This window comes from Lethenteron reissneri, chromosome 55, assembly GCF_015708825.2.
Source record: "Lethenteron reissneri isolate LAM-NWPU_2019-01 chromosome 55, ASM1570882v1, whole genome shotgun sequence".
NCBI lineage: Eukaryota > Metazoa > Chordata > Hyperoartia > Petromyzontiformes > Petromyzontidae > Lethenteron > Lethenteron reissneri.
The window spans coordinates 1152944-1159483 of record NC_083833.1 but is presented as its reverse complement, the minus strand read 5'-3'; positions in this window follow the sequence as shown (position 1 = coordinate 1159483).

Below are 6540 nucleotides of genomic sequence, written 5' to 3'. Positions count from 1 at the left end.
CCCCCCCCCAAGTGGCAGGGATTTCCTGCGGCGCGGCGAGGAAGCTGGGGGGGGGGAGGGGGGAAGGGAGGCGGTGAACGCCGCCCCAGCGCTCGTTGACGGGAGCAAAATGTGGGCGACGTTTCAGGCAATGGGCCTTCTTTATTTGCACTTTTTTATTTTTTAAGGCAGTGTTATCGACCGATGTTGCCTGTGTACCGCTGCCAATGTTAGTTGTCACTAAATAATGTCTAGAGTGTAACTGGCGTTGGCCAATTATCCCAATGCAGTAGAATGACCCACAAATTACTCAAATTGGGATGAGATTTCCTGTGTAAACAATCGTAATGATATCATACGTACACGTGTGACGATGCACACGTGTATAACGTTTTCACTCCACGTGTCAAATGTGGTTTTAGATATTCTTAGGTGTTTTCGGTAAAGTCACATAGGTAAAACATCAAAATTAATAAAAATAATAAAATAAAATAAAGATCACGACGTTTCGGAGGCAACACAAGTCTCCGTCATCAGGTGGGACAGTCACAGCCAGATCAGCTGCATCAAGTGAGGCAATGATTCAAGATGTAATCCCTTAAAAGCGAGTTGAGGGGGGAGGAGAGGGGGGGGGGCTCATCAGAATGTGGTAGCCAATGAATGGAAAGTATCGGGAGAGAGGGGCCAAAAAAAGGGGGGATTACATCTTGAATCATTGCCTCACTTGATGCAGCTGATCTGGCTGTGACTGTCCCACCTGATGACGGAGACTTGTGTTGCCTCCGAAACGTCGTGATCTTTATTTTATTTTATTATATTTATTAATTTTGATGTTTTACCTACGTGACTTTACCGAAAACACCTAAGAATATGATTCCTTGCAGTCACGAAAGCTTCAAGTCTAGTGGTTTTAGATGTAAAGCATGAGAAATGTGTTGTACAAAAGTACCATGCGCGGTCATTAGATGTGCTATACTGTATGTAGCCTTCCACATTTGAAATGTAAGTGTGCAGCATCAATCTGTGAAGTGAGGTATAACCAGATAGTCATGTTATGCAATAGACCACAGTAGTAGGCACTGTGCTTAGGGCCTACAACTACTAAAAGGCCTACGAAAGAAATGTTGACCGTATATTTTATTGTTTGCGTGATGATAAAAAAAAACCGTAACCAAGATATTTTCCTGCATAAATATATTTATATAGCAAGGATAGTGACAGTGTTTTTACAAAGAGGTAGAGTGATGTCAATGTCAATCGTTTTTTTGTCATAAGGTGAGAGAAATTAACACCGGAGATGAACTTTTAGAGATTGTTTCTTTGAAAAATTAGCAATAACATCGTCGAATGGTGTTTTTCGCACAATCTCATTCTCCAAAGAGATTAGTGCAAGGGAAAACAAGGCCGTATTGTCCTACGGTTGATCGGAGACAGTTTTTGAATCGGCTTTCGCTTGACAAAACAATGCCTCCCCTTCGCAATTCGTTCCCAAGATGGCAAGATACATCATTATAACAATGTAAATATTCGGAAAGCTGCTGATCAGCCTGTCAGATATTTGGGTTTTGAGCAAATCTACCACTGTTTTTTTTCTCTGCATAGAAATGCAGGAACAACAGGAATTCAACAGTGAATGATTTTTCAAGAAATGCATTGGCCCGAACAACAATTTGTTCCGTGGACAGTCATCTATCTACAAGGACGCTGAATCGATCATTCAATCTGCCATGTGCATTTCGCCGTTTTTCCATCTCCACAATAAGTTCGTCAACCACATCAATTCCATACACCCATCAATCAAATTCACCATGGAGGTAGAAAAAGATGGCATGTTATCCTTCTTGGGAGTCTCAATCAAAAAGAGACCAGATGGCTCAATGAGCCACTCTGTCTACGGGAAAGTAACCTATACTGACGCTCCCACCACCATCCATCCCAGAAGAATTCCCTCATCAAAACGCTACACCATAGAGCTCAATGTATCTCCGACCATGAACACCTGACCAGTGAACTCAAACAGGTACACCAGACTCTCAAGGTGAATGGATATTCTGACCACAAAATCCGCAAAGCCATCACCCCAACCGTGAGGAAGGAGCCATCTGAAGATCCAATCAAAACCATCACTTTACCTTACATAGCAGGGATAACCAAAACTACTTCCAAAATTTTGAACAAACACAAGATCCAGGTCCGATTTAACACAGTGCACACAATTAGTGATCTGATCCCACCTGTGGAGGACAATATTCCTGACATGCAGTATCCCGGCGTCTACAAACTAAGCTGTATCTGCGGCAGCAGTTACATTAGGGAAACTAAGCGACATGTCTCGGACCGTGTTTCTTGAACATAAAACACGGCAGGACCAATACTTCTGCCGTGGCTGATCATTACTTTAATGCGGCTGGCTCACGTGAAATGTATTTCTCTAAGAAAGATGTCATCAACCACTTTGGGTCATGACTTGATTTGTGTTTTCTTGTCAACAACCTCTAACGTCAGCAGTGTGGATGGGTGTAGCGAGGTGCAATACCCTCACCCCCCATCTCTGCCCCACCCCTCTCTCTCCCCCTGCCTCTGCCCCCTTCCTTCCCCCCCATTGTCTGCGCCAACATTACTGGCTGCCCCGCCCATGCTGTGTGCGATGCACAAGCTCACTTCCGCCCAACTCCCCCCTTTGTTTCGCTCCTGCATTGGCGTGCCTCTTGCGAAGCTAGTGTTGCTCGCGCAGCTCTTTCCACCGCCCACTCACTTTTGAACCCGCATAAGCGTCTACATTTGGAGGCGTGCCCCCTCTTTTCTCTCCGGATGATGAAGACCGCTTGTGTTGCGATCGAAACGTTGTGGGTTTTTTGCTCTTATTATTTTCAATTTATTTGAATAAAAAAAATAAAAAAATGTTTAACGTGACTTTACCAAGAATATGAATTCCTGCTGTCACGAAAGTCTTAAGTGAAAAATTAACATTCATCTTTGGGATTTTAATCTGCCAAAATGCCAGTGGTAAAAAAAAAAAAATCGACAAATCATTGACATGTTAGGAATGTGTGCAATGAAATACTCTTTAAACGCAAAAATATATCTGTAAAGTGTATTCCACAGTTTGATTTTGGCATAAACCGAACACATTAATGGAGTAAATACACGGGCAGCGAGGGCATGCCGGTTATACATGGAGTAGCTTGCAATGGCAGGCAATCCACGGGTGCTGTAGCAAACAAAAAAAAGACTAAAACTAAACTTATTTTATTTTCCTCGGAAATGGATTATCACGTGGAAATTCATAGCAGCCAACTCTACTCTGAAACGCACATTAATTATAAATGTGGAGGGAAGAACCAGGAGAAAAATCCACGCGACCACGGGGAGAGAGATGCAAACTCCAAATATGCAGGGATCGTCGGAGTTGGGATCGAACCCACGACCTCCTCTAAATCAGTTGCTCGGCGCCCCTAGCATCAGGATACAAATCCACCCAGTCCTCAATCTTGCTTGCTTCATTCAGCCAAACTCACACACAGTACACGCTACGTTTTCTATTCTTCTGTGGCTCTGTCTCTCTTCAAAATCTTTGCACGTTCCAGTTGATTTTACTTTGACAAGACAGTACTGTACACATGTATTTTTCATACTTGAAATGCTATTACACAGGTAGTTATGGTTCGAATGTCGAAATTTACATTTTGCATTGCTTACTTTGATGAAATACAGACAATATTACCGTCTGATTCATGGTGTCATTCTGCGTGGGTTTAAAAAATATATATATTTGTGCTCTTCAATAACATGATTTAACTTTATTGCTGTAGTACTATATGAAGACCCTTACATGGTCATGTGTCGCCAGGGCTGTCCATAGTGGGTGTGGGGCCCGGGGCAAATCCCACACCGTATGGGCCACACCGATGCCTTCAAACTCAACCAGAAGCATTACATCTGACACTGTGACGTCGAAGCATGCTGCCCCACCCCACCCCCCAAAGCGCGGGGCCCAGGGCGGTCGCCCCAATTTACCGTGTACCCTAGGGGACGGCTCTGTGTGTGTCGCCCATGCACTTACATTGAGCACAGGGCCTCTATCAGTGGAGGGGTTATTAATGTGCGCATCGCGATGCAGAAATGTATGCACAGATCCAGGGATCGGTGGCCTTTTAATGGAACGCGATGCTTCCGTATATTGGGCCCTTTGCACATTTTCCCGTACAAAAGTGTAAACTATCTTCGTGTTTGAGAGATGTTAAAAGTAATCGCTACCGGAGAGTTTAGGCTGTATGTGGAGGTAAATGAGGCTGGGTCGTCCATGCACAACAATAAAATATTCAGCACGACTAATCACGTTCGGTGATAGACTTTAATGTGCGTTTTGCTTGTCCAACACTTGCATGTACAACAACAATAATTAATGCATGCCTACCGGTTCATATGCACAAAGTTTTACAATACTGCACGACGTTACATATAAAAAATATTCACTTTAAGGTGGCTACTTGATGAATTGTCACAATTCAGGATGAGGGTTACATTTAAGAACAATTATCGTCTTTTACTCCCATTTGCGTGGTTTTATGTTTTGTCCTGTTTGCACGTTTTGTCTATTTCAGTTCTCTAAAAGCAACATTACCCTATTATATTTCGATTTAAAGCTTTCGTGACTGCAGGGATTCATCTTCTTGGTTCTTTCGGTAAAGTCACGTAGAAGAGAAGTAATAAAATAATAAAAATAAAACATAATTATTTTTATTATTTTATTACTTCCCTTCTACGTGACTTTACCGAAAGAACCAAGAAGATTACCCTATTATTTTCACAAAATGATCGACATGGCTAAAGGGGCTCACGTACGTAGCCAACCATGATAATCGGAGGCAGGGGAGGGGGGCAGGAAGGGCAACTAACTAAACACATACAAACTAAACTAATAGGCGACGTTTCAGGCGAAGGCCTGGGACTCCAGTGTGGCCAGCAAGACGTCACACGACCCGCCTTTGCACATAAACGCTTCCTCCATCAACAGTGCGCTGCACCGCGATTGCACAAACGGCCAACGCTTGGTTCGCAGTCGTGCTCGTCTCACATTCATACAACATCGGCCTGACCCCCCCCCACCCACCCGCTGCTCAAGAAAGCAAGACCCTGAACCCCGCCCCCCCCGACGATTCGGCAAGTTGCAGATCCACAATCAACCTCTCCCCCCCAACCCGCCATGCTCCTGGAAAGGCCTTGAGCCCAGCGTGTGCCCCCTTTACTCTGCCTATCGTCGCCGAGTCTAGTCCACCGAGACCACAATCGGGCCGACTGCAGTTGGTGTCAGTATCTCTGCAGCCTTCGTCGCACTTAAAACACTCTCTCATCAGCCTCCTCGAAATCGGACTGGCATTGGCGGTCTGGCCTCCTCCAGTGGGTCACGTGCCACCTGCAAGGTAGGAATTTCTCAGTGGGCTTAGGGGTGGCAGCCTTCGCCTGTAAGAGACCGAGCTCTCATCGTGAAGTTCCCTCGGGGTTCTGCCCCTGGCCCCTTCCTGCTCGTGGCCTACATGGCTCTCATTGGGGACCTCATCGAGTGCTTTGGTGTCAAATGCCATTCCTATGCAGGCGACACTGGACTTCTTCACTAGTTGATCCCACCGATTAAATATGTGCATTGTAGATTACTATTTCTTATACAGCCCTTTGCAGGGAACATCAAATTAGCAAGCGACATACACCAAAGCCTTTTGACAAAGGGAACATTGACCAATTTCAGCATTATGTATATATCTCTCATAAGTAGTGTAACTCCCTAACTAGATGAATAAAGGTACCAACAGTTGTATCGAGTGATACGTCGTAAAAATACTCCATTAAAACACTTGAATACAAACCTCACCTATTCACATTTAATAGATGTCTTCACATTAATAAAAATACTCAAAGGGTGGTGCAGTGGTGCATCGGTGGGCACACTGCACCACCAACACGTCGACACGAGTTTGATTCCTGGTCGCAGTTAACATCGCCGACGAGTGATAACAACCCTTTAGCAACGGGATAAAACCAGGACAGCTAAGTATGGTCAGGGCGAGGCCTCTCATGCAGTATGGATATTTGCAAAGGATTTCTATCTATTTACTTATTTGTAACACTGATATTACTGAGAAGCCCCCTTTGTAAATATCACAGTAGGAATATTGACAATTTGTTTGCATTAATGTAGTTGAAGGCTTATTGTGTGGTCCGTGGGACGATAAGCCATACAGCGAGCACAGAGTGGTGAGCGGGTTTTGTTCACACCAAGGTTGATCAGCCACTTTCTCTTGTGTTAGCATCCCTTTCTGTTCATGTATTCGGGGGGAAAATAAATGTGTCCAATTCTCCAATACAATAGCAGCCACCGAGGCGATGAATTTCAGCTGCTTGTCAAATTTTACTTGAGCCCAATATCTTTTAATGTTTGAAAGGGCTTCGAAACTTGTCCACCCCTAGCCACGGAGGAGGGAAATTGGGAGGAGGCAGGGCTGTGGTGACGCGGACCAAAGGTGCTCTTCCTCAGCTAGAACTGGGTCTTGCTTGTGCTGACAG